Source organism: Triticum dicoccoides, chromosome 2B, assembly GCF_002162155.2.
Source record: "Triticum dicoccoides isolate Atlit2015 ecotype Zavitan chromosome 2B, WEW_v2.0, whole genome shotgun sequence".
Taxonomy (NCBI): domain Eukaryota; kingdom Viridiplantae; phylum Streptophyta; class Magnoliopsida; order Poales; family Poaceae; genus Triticum; species Triticum dicoccoides.
In genome coordinates, this window is record NC_041383.1 from 746,902,910 (window position 1) to 746,923,562 (window position 20,653).

The 20,653-nt window shown below is 43.4% G+C and overlaps 1 pseudogene; it reads right to left on the reverse strand.

Moving 5' to 3' along the window:
* LOC119361307 overlaps window positions 1–10,108 on the reverse strand; it is a 28,433-nt pseudogene extending 18,325 nt beyond the window's left edge.
* Between the last annotated feature and the right edge of the window lie 10,545 nt (window positions 10,109–20,653).

The window sequence follows — 20,653 nt, forward strand, 5'->3', positions numbered from 1 at the left end:
TGGAAAAAGTCCACGAGCATCCTGAGAGCTAGGGTTTCGGCTTATGTGGGCTTGGGGTGAGGACTACCGTTCTATCCGCGATCATCCGATGGTGTTCCATGCATGATCCGCGTGAAGTGCCAACGGACCAATCAAAATGCAGTACACACCAACGATGTTATGACCTTCTAAATAGGTCGTAGTTGACTAAAAAATTGGTCGTAGTTGACTAAAAATTCATTTTTATTTTTTCAAGCGCTCAAAATGAGTTTTTTTTGTGAAGGGTCTACAATATATTTATTGCAAAATTGGACCAAATCAATTTTTTAAAATACCAGGCCATATTTAATGCATAAATGACCAAATGGTTGGGTTTCAAATGCTTTGGTCCATCTCTGGTGAAAAAGACAAATTTTCGCCGATCCAGCAGGAAGTGGGTCAAATTTGAACTGCAGCTGCCTCATAGTTTGCTATTTATTTTTTCCAAAAATCATTTCTAGGTAAATAAGTACCTATTTAATTAGAGAAGCATCAAAAGTTTTCCAAGATTCAACCACTAGCTAGGAACGGTCAAGCCCACCGTTTTGACTGCATTTTGAAACGGGCATAAAAAATTCAAAAATAATCAAAAAATTGGAAAACCTTCGCATTGTGTCATTATATGTGACCAAGTTTCCAGGAAAAATAATAAACTTATAATATAACAATTATTTTAAAAAAGTGTTCTCAGAAACGAGCTATCATGCGTGAAAATTCATGGCTTTCAAGCCAAATGATCAATCTTATCGCCACATAATGGCATGATTTGTTCAAATGATCTCATATTGTGCACAAGGGGAATCTTGGAATTCCAAACAATGCTGCCAAAGGGAGTTTTCCTTTTCTTTGCACGAAAAATTCATTTTCCATTTTTCGAGTGCCCGAAATGAGGTTTTTTTGTGAAGGACCTAGAATATATTTATTGCAAAATTTGACCAAATCAATTTTCTAAAATACCAGGCTATATTTAACGCACAATTTACAAAATGGTTGGGTGTCAAAAGCTTTGGTCCATCTCTGGTAAAAAAGACAAATTTTTGCCGATCCAGCAGGAAGCGGGTCAAATTTGAACTGCAGCTGTCTCATAGTTTGCTCTTTATTTTTTCCAAAAATCATTTCTAGGTACATAAGTATCTATTTAATAATAGAAACATAAAAAAATCAAGATTCAACCACTAGCTAGGAACGGTCAAGCCCGCCGTTTTGACCGCATTTTGAAATGGGTATAAAAAATTCAAAAAACAATCAAACAGTTGGAAAACCTTCGCATTGTTTCATTATATGTGACCAAGTTTCCAGACAAAATAATAGACTTGTCATACGGTAATTATTTTTAAAAAATGTTCTCAGAAATGAGCTATCATGCGTGAAGATTCATGGCTTTCAAGCCAAATGATCAATCTTATGGCCACATTCATGGCATAGTTTGTTCAAATGATCTCATATTGTGCACAAGGGGGCATCTTGGAATTCCGAACAATGTTGCCTAAGGATGTTTTCATTTTCTTTGCACGGAAAATTCATTTTTCATTTTCCGAGTGCCCAAAAGGAGATTTTTTTGTGAAGGACCTACCAAATAATTGTTGCAAAAATGGACCAAATCAATTTTATAAAATACTAGGCCATATATAATGCACAATTGACAAAATGGTTGGGTGAAATTTTTTTTGATCCACCTCTGGTGAAAAAGACAAATTGTCGTCGATTCAGCTGGAAACGGGTCAAATTTGAACTGTAGCTGCCTCATAGTTTGCTCTTTATTTTTTCCAAAAATCATTTCTAGTTACATAAGTACCTATTTAATCAGAGAAACACCAAAAAAAATTCCAAGATTCAACCACTAGCTAGGAACGGTCATTCCCGCCGTTTTGACCGCATTTTGTAATGGGCATAAAAAATTCAAAAAAAATCAAAAAATTGGGAATCCTTCGCATTGTGTCATTATATGTGGCCAAGTTCCCAGGAAAAATAACAAACTTGTAATACGACAATTATTTTAAAAAAGTGTTCTCAGAAATGAGCTATCATATCTGAAGATTCCTGGCTTTCAAGCCAAATGATCAATCTTATGGCCACATTTGTGGCATAGTTTGTTCAAATGATCTCATATTGTGCACAAGGGTGCATATTGGAATGGCAAACAATGTTGCCTAAGGAAGTTTTCATTTTTTTGGACGAAAAAACCATTTTCCATTTTCTGAGTGCCTGAAATGAGTTTTTTTTGTGAAGGACCTACCATATATTTGTTGCAAAATTGGACCTAATCAATTTTATAAAATAATAGGCCATATATAATGCACGATTGACAAAATGGTTGGGTGTCAGAAGTTTTGATCCACCTCTGGTGAAAAAGACAAATTCCCGCTCATTCAGGTGGAAGCGGGTCAAATTTGAACTGCAGGTGCCTCGTAGTTTGCTATTTATTTTTTCCAAAAATCATTTCTAGGTAAATAAGTATCTATTTAATCAGAAATACATGGTTTGATGGCGAGACATCGAGGTTTGCACGGTGGCTGAGGGCCCCAACTCTAGAGCGCATAAGCTCGCATGCCCGCCGCGTGGTCACCGCGTGACCGTGGTGTTGCCATGCGTTCTGGGAGGCATAGGCATGTCTAGTGGGTTGTTAACTCCCCAGGTAGATGCTAGGAAGAAAATTATAACATAAGATTCTCACGAGGAGACCGATCGATGCTCAAACATGAATAAGCAGCCAAGTGTTTGATTTGCGGTACGGGAAATGCACATGGCTAATGGGCATGAGTTTTGGCTGAGGATGATCAGTTACTAAGAAGACCGTCTTCACAAATTTTTAGGGAAATCAAGAATATATAAATAACACTTCCTTCACAAAGTGCTGCTCTGAATAGAATAGGAAAATGAATATTGTTGAGTTATTTTTGAACTAGGCAAGGAAGGTTTTTGACATATTTGATGAAGATATGATCCAAACAATTTATGAGATTTTTTTGCGAATTTTTGGAATGACAGAAATATAGGTTGCTTCACAACCTAGGGCAAAAACTGCCACATGGACATGACACATAGGCAAAACTGATGAGGTGGCGCTTAGTCATCACAACCAACCACAATCTACAAGGCTATGACCATCTATTTTGGTCGTTAACAACTAGAAATAAGGCAGCGGACCAGCCCTGTTGCTTTGTGACCATTTGGTGTAAGGAAATTACGACCTTTCTGACCAAAATGGTCGCAATGGTTTAGGGTTTGGAGCCCCCCGAACAGCTTTTGACCAATTGGTCTCAAATGGTCATAAATCTATGACCAATTCTTCCAGGGTCACTGACAGAAGGTCACTAGTTGACATATTTCTTGTAGTGTCCTTCCAACCCTTCCCCTAAGAGCATGCGTAGTAGTACTTTGCTTCGAGGGCAAGTAGACTTTTGCAATAAGTATATGAGTTCTTTATGACTAATGTTGAGTCCGTGGATCATACGCACTCTCACCTTTCCACCATTGCTAGCCTCTCTTGTGCTGCGCAACTTTCGCCGGTACCATACACCCACCATATACCTTCCTAAAAACAGCCACCATACCTACCTATTATGGCATTTCCATAGTCATTCCGAGATATATTGCCATGCAACTTTCCACCGTTCCGTTTATTATGACACGCATCATCATTGTCATATTTCTTTTGCATGATCATGTAGTTGACATCATATTTGTGGCAAAACCACCTTCATAATTCTTCCATACATGTCACTCTTGGTTCATTGCATATCCCGGTACACCGCCGGAGGCATTCACATAGAGTCATATTTTGTTCTAAGTATTGAGTTGTAATTCTTGAGTTGTGAAGTGTGATGATCTTCATTATTAGAGCATTGTCCCAAGTGAGGAAAGGATGATGAAGACTATGATTCCCCCACAAGTCGGGATGAGACTTCGGACTTCATAAAAATAAAAGAGGCCAAAGAAGCCCATACAAAAAAAGAGGCCAAAGAAGCCCACCAAATAAAAAAGGAGAAGAAAAAAATAAAAAAAGGGGAAAAAGAGAAAAAAAGAAATGAGAAAAAAGAGAGAAGGGACAATGCTACTATCTTTTTTTCCACACTTGTGCTTCAAAGTAGCACCATGATCTTCATGATAGAGAGTCTCTTATGTTGTCACTTTCATATACTAGTGAGAATTTTTCATTATAGAACTTGGCTTGTATATTCCAATGAGTGGCTTTCTCAAAATGCCCTAGGTCTTCTTGAGCAAGCAAGTTGGATGCACACCCACTTAGTTTATTTTGTTGAGATTTCATATGTTTATAGCTCTAGTGCATCCGTTGCATGGCAATCCCTACTCACTCACATTCATATCTACTAATTGGCATCTCCCAAGCCCGTTGATACGCCTAGTTGATGTGAGACTATCTTCTCCCTTTTTGTCTTCACAACCACCTTATTCCACATATAGTGCTATGTCCATGGCTTGCGCTCATGTATTGCATTAGAGTTGAAAAGCTGAAGCGCGTTAAAAAGTATGAACCAATTGCTTGGCTGAAACCGGGGTTGTGCATGATGGGAGTATTTTGTGTGATGAAAATGAAGAATGGCCTAACTATATGATTTTGTAGGGATGAGCTTTCTTTGGCTATGCTATTTTGATAAGACATGATTACTTGTTAGTATGCTTGAAGTATTACTATTTTTATGTTTTATGAGCTTTTATCTTGAATCATTTGGATCTGAACAATCATGCCACAATAAAGAAAATTACATTGAGAATTATGCTAGGTAGCATTCCACATCAAAAATTCTATTTTTATCATTTACTTACTCGAGGACGAGCAGGAATTAAGCTTGGGGATGCTTGATACGTCTCCTACTTTTTGATATCATCTATAATTTTTTATTGTTCCATGCTATTATATTACCCATTTTGGACGTTTATGGGCTTTATTGTATACTTTTATATCATTTTTGGGACTAACCTACTAACCGGAGGCCCAGCCCGAATTGTTTTTTTGCCTATTTCAGTGTTTTGAAGAAAACGAATATCAAACGGAGTCCAAACAGAATTAAACCTTCGAGAGCAATCTTTTTGGAACAAACGCAATCCAGGAGACTTGGAGTGGACGTCAAGAAGTAAACGAGGCGGCTGTCGGTGTCAAAACCGACGGATCTCAGGTAGGGGGTCCCGAACTGTGCGTCTAAGGCTAATGGTAACAGGAGGCGGGGGACACAATGTTTACCCAGGTTCGGGCCCTCTCGATGGAGGTAATACCCTACTTCCTGCTTGATTGATCTTGATGATATGAGTATTACAAGAGTAGATCTACCACGAGATCGTAGAGGCTAAACCCTAGAAGCTAGCCTATGGTTATGATTGTTGTTGTCCTACGGACTAAACCCTCCGGTTTATAGACAACGGAGGGGGATAGGGTTACATAGAGTCGGTTACAGAGAAAGGAATCTTCACATCTTAACCACCAAGCTTGCCTTCCAAGCAAAGGAGAGTCCCATCCGGACACAGGACGAAGTCTTCTATCTTGTATCTTCATAGTCCAACAGTCCGGCATACGCATATAGTCCGGCTGTCCGAGGACCCCTTAATCCAGGACTCCCTCAATGGCCACGAGGGTGCCCGGCGCGCCCCCCACCTCGTGGGCCCCTCGTGGCTCCCCTGACCTACCTCCTTTGCCTATATATATATCTATGTACCCCGAAAACATCTAGGAGCACCACGAAAAACTATTTCCACCGCCGCAACCTTCTGTATCCGCGAGATCCCATCTTGGAGCCTTCGTTGGTGCTCCACCAGAGGGAGAATCGACCATGGAGGGCCTCTACTCATCCCCAAGGCCTCTCCTATGAGTTGTGAGTAGTTTACCACAGACCTTCGGGTCCATAGTTATTAGCTAGATGGCTTCTTCTCTCTCTTTGAATATCAATACAAAGTTCTCCTCGATCTTCTTGGAGATCTATTCGATGTAACTCTTTTTGCGGTGTGTTTGTCGAGATCCGATGAATTGTGGGTTTATGATCAAGTTTATCTATGAGAAATAATTGAATCCTCTCTGAATTCTTTTATGTGTGATTGGTTATCTTTGCAAGTCTCTTTGAATTATTAGTTTGGTTTGGCCTATAGATTGATCTTTCTTGCAATAGGAGAAGTGCTTAGCTTTGGGTTCAATATTGCGGTGTCCTTTCCCAGTGACAGCAGGGGCAGCAAGGCACGTATTGTATTGTTGCCATCAAGGATAAAAAGGTGGGGTTTATATCATACTGCATGAGTTTATCCCTCTAAATCATGTCATCTTTCTTAATGCATTACTCTGTTCTTCATGAACTTAATACCCTAGATGCAGGCAGGAGTCAGTCGATGTGTGGAGTAATAGTAGTAGATGCAGAATCATTTCGATCTACTTGCCACGGACGTGATGCCTATATACATGATCATGGCTAGATATTCTCATAACTATACACTTTTCTATCAATTGCTCGATAGTAATTTGTTCACCCACCGTAATACTTATGCTATCTTGAGAGAAGTCACTAGTGAAACCTATGGCCCCCGGGTCTATCTTTTATCATATAAGTTTTCCATCTACTTTTATTTGCATCTTTACTTTCCAAGCTATATCATAAAAATACCAAAAATATTTATCTTATCTTATTATCTCTATGAGATCTCACTTTTGCAAGTTATCGTGAAGGGATTGACAACCCCTTTATCGCGCTGGTTGCGAGGTTCTTGTTTGTTTGTGTAGGTGCGTGGGACTTTTGAGGAGCCTCCTACTGGATTGATACCTTAGTTCTGAAAAACTGCGGCAAATACTTACGCTACTTTGCTGCATCACCCTTTCCTCTTCAAGGGAAAACCAACGCAGTGCTCAAGAGGTAGCAGGGCTCCTCCTTGACGGGGACGTAGTCGAACTCGTCCGGCTCCTCCGGATCCTCCTTGTCCTCCGACCACTCCATCTTCACGGGGAGAAGGCCCGCGCCGGAGGAAGAGATCCTGACGTACGAAGATCTTGCGGTGGAGAAGGACGTGTGCCGGTGGTCGTACTCCTTCATTTCGCTCCACCAGAAGCTCATTGGCGGTGACAGGCCGCGGTTGGTCCGTTTTGGGGCCCCGGGCTTCCTCGCGCCGCTCGTGCTCCGGGTCGCTTTCGCCGCCGTATCTGCTGCCGGAGTCGCGTCTGGAGCTCCACATGCGGCCCACATGGCGGCTGGAGGCGGGGAGGTGGTCGTTGGTGATGAGAAATGTGGAGAAGGGGGTGGGGAATCGCGCGGCTCAACAGCGGTGGGGGTATGGTTTCGACCCGCAAACAAGCCACGGAACCGTAGATATAGCAGCCGCCGCGTGCGGTTTGCGGGCCACGGCCAATTTTTTTGCGGGCCGGGCGAGTATGCGGGCTCTGCTCTGGCCGAAAAATTAGACCGAGCCCGCATACTCGCTGGAATTTTGCGGGTCTGCGTGTTTTGCGGGGTCTGCTAGAGTTGCTCTTAGCAGGCGGCCACGCGTACAAGCACGAAGACACCCAGCAGGGGCAAAATTAACAAATTTGACCTTGGAGTGAAAGTAATTTACAAACTAAACTGTTTTTGAAAATATTTTACACCACTGACCCTTTTGTGCAACTCCTTACAGCTAGGCGCTGCACTCTAATGTGCAACTCCTTACAGCTAGGCGCTGCACTCTACTGTGCAACTCCTTACAGCTAGGCGTTGCACATTGGGTGTTAGGCGCTGCATAGTACTCCCTTCGTTTCGAATTACTTGTCATAGAAACGGATGTATCTAGAACTAAAAAATGTCTAGATACATCCATTTCCACGACAAGTAATTCCGAACGGAGGGAGTAGAATGCAGCGCCTTAATGTGGGACGCTGCACGTTAGGGGTCAGCTTGGTGAAATACTTTCAAAAGCAGTTTAGTTTGTGAAATAGTTTTGTTTTGAGGTCAAATTTGTGCCTTTTTTCCCCAGCGGGCGATAGTAGTGCGATCCAATCTACTCGATAGGCGCCGCCAGACATCAGCCCTCTACCGAATCGGCTTCATCGATCGTGCCTCATCGTTGCTCTCTTGCTCCTACATCGACCTCCACAAGCCACACGCGGGCTGCAGCATCACCGACAGAAGCCATGCAGTACCAGAACGCCTAGAGGATTTCATCATATGCATGCATACATGTGGCCTAGATGGGCTAGATGTGATGCATGCGCATGCAAATTGATGCCAGTCCGTACGGAGGTTTCTGCTGTACGCACCAGATGGACTCCATTGCCCGTGAAGCCGCGGACGCATGCTCGATGCGGGCAAGCGCCACTAAGGACTCCACTGCAGCTACTCATACGGCCTTGAGTCCTCGACTCCAATCCAGGCTCCATCGGCCGCCTCGCAGATCATGCATGCCTCGGATCACGGAAGGGCAGTTTTCCACGCATCATACTACAACGCCTACGACACTGTCATCTACACCAAGCGCTGCATCCCGAGCCGAGCTACATGACCTCCTTCATCAACCTACGCCGCCGATCTGTACCTACATCGAGCACGGCTACATCATCCTGATCTGCACCAGATATTCTTCATCGAGCCAATTCCTTCCTCCGAGTTGTACGACTACACCAGGCTACGAGCCAACATACTTCTTCAGCACGACACGACATTGACACTTTGTCACCATGGAGGAATGCCTTCAAGCGACGCATCATCGTTGACACGCCGGTGTAATGCCAATGCTGACACTTCATCACCAAGGTCTGCACCAACATTGTCTTCATCAACATCTTCGTCAACACACAGTCGCCACCTTGTCCACAAGATGGACACCTAGCGTCCTCTGACAGGCTTTTGTCCACGACACATACTCGACGATGCAATCAACCGCGTCATCCACAACGACACGACTGCATCAACACAGGGTCACTATAGTGACGACCCCTACATGGCCACATGGTTCTAGTCAAACCAATGTGTGCTCGATGGGTTTCCTCTGGTCCTGGCAAAACCAGTGAATTCATTGCCAATGGCATCCTCTGACATCCGAAGGTACATCGTCCACGACTGCAACTCCGTCATCTACAACATAGTGTTTTTTTGTGCCTCCAGCTTTGTGCGGCTTCATCATCCACGATGACTACATCATCGACTATGACTACCTCGACCAGGGGTACATCATGATCTGCTACATCGACATCCATCACATGACTACGTCTACAACAACACATCGGCAACAACACCAGTCAACAGCATCCGCGTCGTCACTAGCATCCATGCCACTCCCACTATGAGTGTGGGAGGGAATAGAGGAGAGACAAGGAAGGCACCAGAATGGGACGCAGTCACCACCCTAGGTGCCTCCCCATTAGAGATGTAGTTGAAGATGATGCAGCGGAGAAGATGACAAAAGCGTAAGACTTTAAATTCAGTCACAATCATCCGTTTCATTCCTGCTACGACTGAGGGGGGATGTTAGAAATATAATTGGGTTTAAGTTAGAGATAAGGAGATAGAGATAGAATTAGTTTAAACCACATGTAATTTGTCTTGTACTCCAAGACTCTACCTCTCATGTACTCCTATATATACCTTGTACAAGGGTCAGATCAATACAACGAATAATGTAGGTTCTGTATTTTCTACAGTTCACATCCCACACGCCAAGCCATGTGCATATGCACCCATGGTATGTTAGACATGGGGGTCGAATAGAGAAGAGCAATGCGCACGGGTCCGGTTAAATTCTTGTTGATTGCACTATGTACCGGAGCGTAGTACCTTGTGAAGGTTGCTTTCAGTTGTGTTGTACTAGTTGATGATGATGGTGTTGCCGCCGCGGTCGGCCGTGCGGCTGCAGTGCAGGGGCTGGTGGACATCGCCGAGGAAGTGCACCAGGAACAGCGGGCTCTCGGTCCAATTATCTGAATGAGGTGTATGAGTAGGTTTCACGAGAAATGACCATGGGGTATTGTTACGATCCCAGCACACGGGCCAGAAGAGGAGGAGACCCAGTGCCCAATGAAGCGCAACTGAAGGCCCAACAACTGCTAACCAGACAATCAGTACACCACCTAGTGGGTACTTAAGCTGGTGACAATATCAGTAGCTCAAGCAATACTGGTCTTCTCCATGTCTTGTTTCAGGCTGCCAAGGGGACTTTGTGACAATATCACATCTACGATTCGTCAGTTCTGGTGGGGCAGCAGAGGGGGGAAATGCAAGCCAGCTTGGGTAGCATGGGATATCATGACTAAACCAAAGCATATGGGAGGAATGGGGTTTAGGGATTGGAGCTTTTCAACTTAGCATTGCTCTCGCAATAGGCCTGGAAACTATTGAATGAGACCGAATCATTGAGCGCGAGGCTGCTGAAGGATGCTTACTATCCAGGAGTATCACTACTTCAAGCAAAATTGGGGTCGCATCCGTCTCAGATTTGGCGTGCGATTTTAGATGGTAGAGATGTGTTGGCTCAAGGTGTGATCAGAAGGATTGGTGATGGAGCCTCTACCAGGATCTGGCACCATAACTGGATCCACGAGCAAGCTACAAGAGACCAATCATGTCGTTTGTTCTAGCACCGCCACAAATGGTGTCGGTCCTTATTGAGATGGCTACGGCCTCATGGAGAGAGGGGATGATTCGAGCAGTGTTCACTTAGTTCGATGCGGAAGAAATCCTGAAAATACCTCTATGCACAAGACAAATTGATGATTACTGGTCCTGGGGAGAAGAACCTCACGGAAAAATTTTAGTAGGGTCTGCATACCGCATGCTAGTTCGGATTAAATATGATAGAGAAGGATGGCTTGAAGAAAGAGAGACACCATCTACTAGTGAGGGGTATAGCAAGGAATGGAAAGCCATCTGGAAAGTTGAGGTACCAAGCAAAATCAAGGTTTTTCTATGGCGACTTGCTCGCCACTCTATACCCTCGGGTGATGTGTTAAGAAGGAGAAACATGGCAACGGCATGGGCATGCGGGCTGTGTGGGTCACCCGACTCTTGGAGACATGCACTGCTGAACTGTCTGATGGCGCGTTGCACTTGGGTGCTTTCTTCGAAGGCCATTCTGGACCAGCTGAGTTCTCAACAATAAGAGTGGCCCAAGTTGTGGTTATTCGTAATGATGGGAGCTTTAAAACCTGATGATTTTGGTGATCAACTTAAGGATTCCGTGACCTTGGGAATCTATGCACAGGGGTTGGCACACGTTTTCGTCTTGACTCTGCGGTAGAAACTTTGGGGCACTCTCATAAGTTCTTTGTGTTAGTTGAATAGATGAATCTGAGATTGTGTGATGCATATCGTATAATCGTACCCGCGGGTACTTGTGGTGACATTGGAGTATCTAGGTGACATTAGGGTTTTGGTTGATGTGTGTCTTAAGGTGTTATTTTACTATGAACTCTAGGGCTATTTATGACACTTATAGGAATAGCCCAAAGGATTTATCAGAAAGAATAACTTTGAGGTGGTTTTGTACCCTACAATAATCTCTTCGTTGTTTCTACGCTATTAGTGACTTTGGAGCGACTCTTTGTTGCACGTTGAGGGATTGTTATATGATCTAATTATGTTATTATAGGATATCGATGAACGGAGGACAAGGAAAGCAGGCAAGGTGAACCTCCTTTACCAAAGCCCTTTTGAAATACCTTCTTTTTGAACCTTTAGAAAATACCTGCTAGCTATCCCTAGTTTTGTTTAACCAGCTTTGCACTAGTGAAAGCCCTTTTGTTTAACCAGCTTTGCACTAGCTATCCCTAGGCCTTGTTTCCTAGCATTGCAATACTATTTACGCTCAACTTTTGTTACTTGTTATCTTGCTGTTTTTTATATTTTCAGATTACAAAAACCTATACCTACCATCCATATTGCACTAGTATCACCATTTGTTCGCCGAACTAGTGCACCTACACAATTTACCATTGTATTGGGTGTGTTGGGGACAGAAGAGACTATTATTTATTTGGTTGCAGGGTTGTTTGAGAGAGACCATCTTCATCATATTCCTCCCACGGATTGATAAACCTTAGGTCATCCACTTGAGGGAAATTTGCTACGGTCCTACAAACCTCTGCACTTGGAGGCCCAACAAACGTCTACAAGAAGAAGGTTGTGTAGTGGACATCAAGCTCTTTTCTGGTGCCGTTGCCGGGGAGGTTAGTGCTTGAAGGTATATCTTTAGATCTTGCAATTGAATGTTTTAGTTTCTTGTGTTATCACTAGTTTAGTCTATAAAAGAAAACTACAAAAAATGGAATTGAGGGTGCCTCATATGCTTCATATTTTTAATGTCTTTCGTGAAAATGAGGATTCCGATAATTGTGCTCAATTTCTAGAAGAAGAATGCATTAAAATGTTTGGCACTAAATTTTTGAATGATGAGCATGATTGCAATGTTGTTAGTATGTATTGCTTGAATATTCGTGCTGCTAATGATATGCAAAGCCACAAGCTTGGGGATGATATGTTTGGTGAAGATGATAATTTTAGTCCCCCAAGTTTTGATGAGAATATTTATTATGATGAAAGCATGCCTCCTATTTATGATGATTATATTTATGAAAGTGGATTTGGAGAGGTCATGACTTTATTTAGTGATGAATCCACTATTTTGGAAGAGGTTCCAATTGATTATGAGAACAAAGTTGCTATATATGATGATTATTGTGATGGCATGTATGCTATAAAGAATAATGATAACCACGAAACTTGTCATCATGATTTTAATTTTCAATTGGATTATGCCTCACAAGATAGTTATTTTGTTGAGTTTGCTCCCACTACTATCCATGAGAAGAAATTGTCTTATGTGGAGAGTAATAAAAATTCTATGCTTTTGCATTATGAAAATAGTGCTTTATGTGATATTTATATTGTTGAATTCATTCATGATGCTACTGAAATTTATTATGAAGGAGGAACATATGCTTGTAGGAATTGCAATAATATCAAGTTTCCTCTCTATGTGCTTAAAATCTTGCAGTTATGCTTGTTTTGCCTTCCTATGCTAGTTAATTATTGTTCCCATAAGTTGTTTGCTCACAAAATCCCTAGTAATAGGAAGTGGGTTAGACTTAAATATGCTAGTCATATTCTTCATGATGCTCCTATTATGTTTCAATTCTTATCTTTTATGTGAGCATCGTTGAAATCATCATGCCTCGCTAGAAAGGCATTAAAGAAAAGCACTTGTTGGGAGACAACCCAGTATTTACCCCTACTATTTTTGTGTGTCCACATGATTAATCTACTGTATTAATCATGTTTTATATCTTTTGTTTCAATAAAGTGCCAAGTAGAACCTTTGGAAACACTTGGGTGAAAGTTAATGTGATCTTGCTGTAAAAAACAGAAACTTTGCACTCACGAGATTAGCTGTCATTTTTTACGGAAGAGGGATTTTGAGTTGATTCTTTCTGCAGAAGATTAGTAGACAAATTCCTCATGTCAACAAATTTATTTCAGAATTTTTGGAGTTATAGAAGCATTCGAGAGTTACAGATTACTATAGACTGTTCTGTTTTTGACAGATTCTGTTTTCTATGTGTTGTTTGCTTATTTTTGATGAATCTATGAGTAGTATCGGAGGGTATGAACCATGTAGAAGTTGGAATACATAATATATTACACAAATATTAATTTAGAATGAGTTCACAACAGTACCAAAAGTGGTGATTTATTCTCTTATACTAACGGTTCTCATAAGATTTTCTATTGAGTTTTGTGTTGTGATGTTTTCAAATTTTGGGTGAAGTTTTGATGCACTACAGAATAAGGAGTGGCAAGAGCCTAAGATTAGGGATGCCCAAGGCACTCCAAGGTAATATTCAAGCATAACCAAGAGACTAAGCTTGGGGATGCCCCGGATGGCATCCCCTATTTCATCTTCGTTCGTCGGTAACTTTACTTGGAGCTATATTTTTATTCACCACATAATATGTGTTTTGCTTGGAGCGTCATTTTGTTTTATTTTGTTTTGGCTGCTGTTTGAATAATATCCCAGGATCTGAAATTATTAAATGTTATAGAGTCTTCCCATAGTTGCACAATTATTCGACTACTCATTGATCTACACTTATATCTTTCGGAGTAGTTTGTCATTTGCTCTAGTGCTTCACTTATATCTTTTTAGAGCACGCCGGTGGTTTTGTTTTGAAGAAATTGATGAACTCTCATGCTTCACTTATAATATTTTGAGAGTCTTTATAACAGCATGGTAATTTTCTTTGGTTATAAATTTAGTCCTAATATGATGGGCATCCTGGAGGGATATAATAAAAACTTTCATATAAAGTGCATTGAATACTATGAGAAGTTTGATTCCTTATGATTGTTTTGAGATATGAGGATGGTGATATTAGAGTCATGATAGTGGAGTAATTGTGAATTTGAGAAATAATTGTGTTAAGGTTTGTGAGTCCCGTAGCATGCACGTATGGTGAATCATTATGTGATGAAGTCGGAGCATGATTTATTTATCGATTGTCATCCTTTGTGTGGAGATCGGGATTGCACGATGGTTAACTCATACCAACCCTTCCCCTAGGAGCATGTGTGTAGTACCTGGTTTTGATGACTTGTAGATTTTTGCAATAAGTATGTGAGTTATTTATGACTAACATAGAGTCCATGGATTATACGCACTCTCACCCTTCCACCATTACTAGCTTCTCTTGTGTAGCGCAACTTTCACCGGTACCATACACCCCACCATTACCTTCCTCAAAACAGCCACCAAACCTACCTATTATGGAATTTCCATAGCCATTCCGAGATATATTGCCATTCAACTTACCACCCTTTCATTTATTATGACACGCTCCATCATTGTCATGTTGCTTTGCATGATCATGTAGTTGACATCGTATTTGTGGCAAAGCCACCGTTCATTATTCTTTCATACATGTCACTCTTGAATCATTGCACATCCCGATACACCGCCGGAGGCATTCATATAGAGTCATATTTTTTTCTAAGTATTGAGTTATAATTCTTGAGTTGTAAGTAAATAAAAGTGTGATGATGTTCATTATTAGAGCATTGTCCCAGTGAGGAAAGGATGATGGAGACTATGATTCCCCCACAAGTCAGGATGAGACTCCGGATAAAAATAAAATAAAATAAGAGGCCAAAAAAAGAGAAGGCCCAAAAAATGAGAGAAAAAGAGAGAAGGGGCAATGTTACTATCCTTTTACCACACTTGTGCTTCAAAGTAGCACCATGATCTTCATTATAGAGAGTCTCCTATTTTGTCTCTTTCATATACTAGTGGGAATTTTACATTATAGACTTGGCTTGTATATTCCAATGATGGGCTTCCTAAAAATGCCCTAGGTCTTCGTGAGCAAGCGAGTTGGATGCACACCCACTTAGTTTCTTTTTGAGCTTTCATACACTTATAGCTCTAGTGCATCCGTTGCATGGCATTCCCTACTCACTCACATTGATATATATTGATGGGAATCTCCATAGCCGTTGATACGCCTAGTTGATGTGAGACTATCTTCTCCTTTTTTATCTTCTCCACAACCACCATTCTTTTCCACCTATAGTGCTATGTCCATGGCTCACGCTCATGTATTGCGTGAAAGTTAAAAAAGTTTGAGAATACTAAAGTATGAAACAATTGCTTGGCTCAAACCGGGTTGTGCATGATTTAAATATTTTGCGTGATGAAGATAGAGCATAGCCAGACTATATGATTTTGTAAGGATAGCTTTCTTTGGCCATGTTATTTTGAGAAGACATGATTGCTCTGTTAGTATGCCTGAAGTATTATTGTTTTTATGTCAATATTAAACTTTTGTTTTGAATCTTATGGATCTGAATATTCTTGCCACAATAGAGAAGATTACTTTGATAAATATGTTAGGTAGCATTCCACATAAAAAAATATGTTTTTATCATTTACCTACTCGAGGATGAGCAGGAATTAAACTTGGGGATGCTGATACGTCTCCAACATATCTATAATTTTTGATGTATTCATGAAATGTTTATAATATTTTTCCATGATTTGGTTAGAACTAACCCAGACTGACGTTGTTTTCAGCAGAACTACCGTGGTGTTGTTTTTCTGCAGAAATGAAAGTTCGGAATGCGCTGAAAATCAACGGAGATTTTTTCTAGAAAATATAAAAAATACTAGAACGAAGAGTTACCGGAGGGGAGTCCCATGGGCCCCACGAGGATGGAGGGCGCCCCCCTCCCTAGGGCGCGCCCCCTGCCTCATGGACTCCCTGTGGGGCGCCCTGACTTGTTCTCGACGCCAACCTCTCCTATAAATCCCCAAACCTCTAGAACATAACCTAGATCGGGAGTTCCGCCGCCGCAAGCCTCTGTAGACACCAAAAACCAATCGGGACCCTGTTCCGGCACCCTGGCAGAATGGGGAATCATCACCGGTGGCCATCTTCATCATCCCGATGCTCTCCATGATGAGGAAGGGAGTAGTTCACCCTCGGAGCTGAGGGTATGTACCAGTAGCTATGTGTTTGATCTCTCTCTCTCTCTCTTGTTCTTGATTTGGCACGATCTTGATGTATCGCGAGCTTTGCTACTATAGTTGGATCTTATGATGTTTCTCCCCCCTCTACTTCCTTGTAATGGATTTAGTTTTCCCTTTGAAGATATCTTATTGGATTGAGTCTTTAAGGATTTGAGAACACTTGATGTATGTCTTGGGTGGGATACCCGTGGTGACAATGGGGGTGTTCTGTTGATTCACTTGATGTGTGTTTTGGCGATCAACTTGCGGATTCCGTGACCTTGGGAATCTATGCATAGGGGTTGGCACATGTTTTCGTCTTGACTCTCCGGTAGAAACTTTGGGGCACTCTTTGAAGTTCTTTGTGTTAGTTGAATAGATGAATCTGAGATTGTGTGATGCACATCGTACAATCATACCCACAGATACTTGTGGTGACATTGGAGTATTGATACGTCTCCAATGTATCTATAATTTATGAAGTATTCATGCTATTATATTATCTGTTTTGGATCTTTATGGGCTTTACTAAGCAGTTTTATATTATTTTTGGGACTAACCTATTAACTGGAGGCCCAGCCCAAATTGCTATTTTCTTGCCTATTTCAGTGTTTCGAAGAAAAGGAATACCAAACGGAGTCCAAACGGAATGAAACCTTTGGGAGAGTTATTTTTGGAATGGAAGCAATCCAGGAGACTTGGAGTAGACGTCAGGGAAGCTTCGAGGTGGCCACGAGGGTCAGGGGCGTGCCCAGAAGCTTCGAGGTGGCCACGAGGGTCAGGGACGCGCTCTACCCCCCTGGGCGCGCCCCCCACCCTCGTGGGCCCATCGTGGCTCCCCTGACCGACTTCTTTCACCTATATATATATCCATATACCCTAAAAACATCGAGCAGCACCATAGATCGGGAGTTCCGCCGCCGCAAGCCTCTGTAGCCACCAAAAACCAATCGGGACCCTGTTCTGGCACCCTGCCAGAGGGGGGATCCCTCACTGGTGGCCATCTTCATCATCCCGGCGCTTGTCGGTGTCAAAAACCGGCGGATCTCGGGTAGGGGTCCCGAACTGTGCGTCTAAGGCTAATGTTAACAGGAGGCGGGGGACACAATGTTTACCCAGGTTCGGGCCATCTCGATGGAGGTAATACCCTACTTCCTGCTTGATTGATCTTGATGATATGAGTATTACAAGAGTTGATCTACCACGAGATCGTAGAGGCTAAACCCTAGAAGCTAGCCTATGATTATGATTGTTGTTGTCCTATGGACAAAACCCTCCGGTTTATATAGACACCGGAGGGGGCTAGGGTTACACAGAGTCGGTTACAGAGAAGGAGATCTACACATCCAAATTGCCAAGCTTGCCTTCCACGCCAAGGAGAGTCCCACCCGGACACGAGACAAAGTCTTCAATCTTGTATCTTCATAGTCCAACAGTCCGGCCAAAATATATAGTTTGGCTGTCCGAGGACCCCCTAATCCAGGACTCCCTCAGTAGCCCCTGAACCAGGCTTCAATGAGGATGAGTCCGGCGCACAGATTTTCCTCGGCATTGCAGGGCGGGTTCCTTCTATGAATACTCCATAGAAGATCTTGAATATGACGATCATGTCCGGCTCTGCAAAATAATTTCCACATACCACTGTAGAGAGCACAATATTCCACAAATCTAATCTGCTGACAACTTTTCATAGCGTGACATCACGCCGCGGCCCAGTCATTACGAACCGTTTTCCCAGCTTGCCACTGCACGTGTTGTGAGGCGGTTTTATTGGCATGTCTTGTCGAAGCAGAGATCGTGTTCCCCTTATCACGGGATTCTCATCAATACGGGTGTGGGTAACCCAACCGTGCTTGTTAGTATGACTCCTCGATTTTAGGCAAGTTCCAAACAGCCACACGGAGGACGCTTGATATTCGCTCTCTTTATAAAGGGGCCAAGGCCTGTCCTTTTTCTTCCCATGCTCGATCCTTCCCTCCCCCACCTCGAGTTCCAACACCCAAGGCTCAGGCTAAGCGCTTCGGACCTTCAACCATGTTCGGATCCAACCTTCAAGGCCGGTGGATGGCCTCCTCTATCACAGAGGAGGACATCAAGAAGCTTAGGGAGGCCAGGTATCTCACCGTTGAAATCCCGCACAGGCTGCCTGCTCAAGGGCAGGTCATCCCCACTCCCGAACCCAATGAGAGTTTCGTATTTGTTTCCCACTTCCTCTAAGGGCTAGGCTTTAGTCTTGATCCCTTTGTTAGAGGGCTCATGTTCTATTACGGGCTAGATTTCTGTGATCTAGCTCCAGATTCCATCCTTCACATCTCGTTGTTTATCGTCGTGTGTGAGGCCTTCCTCCGCATCACCCCACACTTCGGCTTATGGCTCAAGACCTTCAATGTGAAGCCGAGGATGATCGATGGGTGACACGCAGAGTGCGGAGGCGCTACAATAAGCAAAGGCGCTGACGCCCTATGGCTAAAGGGTTCCTTCCCGGAGGTGTCTGACTTATGGCAACGGGGTGGTTTTACATCACATCTCCCCAAGGTCCAAAGCGGGCGGCCACCCCCGCCTTCCGTTCAGGCCCTCCGCCCCAATTGGTGTCATGGGTCAACAAGGGACTGGACTGGGGGCCAGTTAATGACGTGCTACATTGCAAAGCCGCATCTGAGATCTCCTCGAGAGGGATGTCAGTCTTGTCAAGGTAATGCAAGTAATGCTAGTTTGTTGGGTCCTGCCATGCCATCGTCGATCTCTCTATATGTGGGAGTTCAACCCGGAAGGACCACGAACTATTCAACAATTCTTCAGCGTGACACTCGAAGAGATGTATGGATTGTTCTTCGGATCATGAATAAAGTGTCCGGACACCACCGAGGATGCGGGCCTCAACTGCAACCGTCAGGATACCCAAGTAAGTAATTCCGCGACTGAACATGCTGTCTTTTTATTTGTCACAACATCATTCTAAAAAATTGCTCTCGGCCAGGACTAGAAAAGAAAGGCGGAGAGGATCAGGTGTTCGGCCCCCCTTCCTGAAGGCTCACCGGATCATGTACTAACTAGGATGCTTGAGCACACACCTTATCAAGTGCCATCAGGAGAAGATGAAGGGAGGAATAAAGAAGCCGAAAGCGTGCTTCACACATTACATATCCAAACCGAGGGAATTAGTGTCTCCGCGAAGGAGGATAATCCGGGAGGTGAATCTAGAATCCCCTCTCCCCAAGGAAAGGAAAGGGCCACCTCTGAAGACTTGGAAACGGAGGTTTCCAAACGAGGGAAGAAACCTTCGCCAGGGTGCCCTACCCCGGAGGGCGTCCTTACCGCACAGCGCCCGCAAGGGGGCCAGCCCTCAACCGAGCTGTAAGTGAACGGAAGTACCTTGGTAAATATATCCTCCTTTATCTTTGAGAACAATAACCAGACATATATTTGCAGTCCAGCTCGTAGCCCTTCTCGACAGAGTTCGTCTTTGGGGGATCTTCTTTTGGAGATGATGGAGAGCGAAACGCCTCCTCCTGCCTCCCCGCCTCATGGGGCGGACGACCCCGAGGTATCGTCACGGAGGATTTCTCCTGATCCGTGAAGGCCAGAAGGTAACTCTTCGGCCACCCGAAGTCCGGAGTATTCGGCTCCTAAGGAGAGCAACAGAAAGAGTCCGGGACTGTCCGGTGCACAACCGAACACACTGATGGGTCTTCTGGAGCAAGCGGCTATCTCAGAGGCGCATCATACCTTAATGGGTATGGTGTTTGAGAGGATTTCATCCACCAAAAGTGGGTTGAATGAAGCTTTTACGAGTCTGCTAAGAGGCTTTAAGGTACGCAAAGTAATATGTATTTTTGACGGTACCGCACACGCTAGGTGTGCTCTGTATAGATAGTAGCCCCTGAGACTCTAGTTGCCCTCCAGAGGCGGCAATCAGAGGATCATAGTCCTAGGTAATGATCGTGCTGCTTTTATGTGCAGGTGGCTGAGGGTCCGGCGGCTGGCCAGACTGCTGATTTTGCTGAACTGAGGCAACAGCTTGACGTGGCGGATGCCGACATCGTGCTCATGAACAAGCGGCTTGAAGAGGCATAGGGTATGTATTTTCGGGTGGTCAGCAAATATTAAGAGGAGCATGATGCTAGTATCTATAATATGCTATGAATGCAGATGGAACTGCCGCTATGGAGACCCTTCGGGC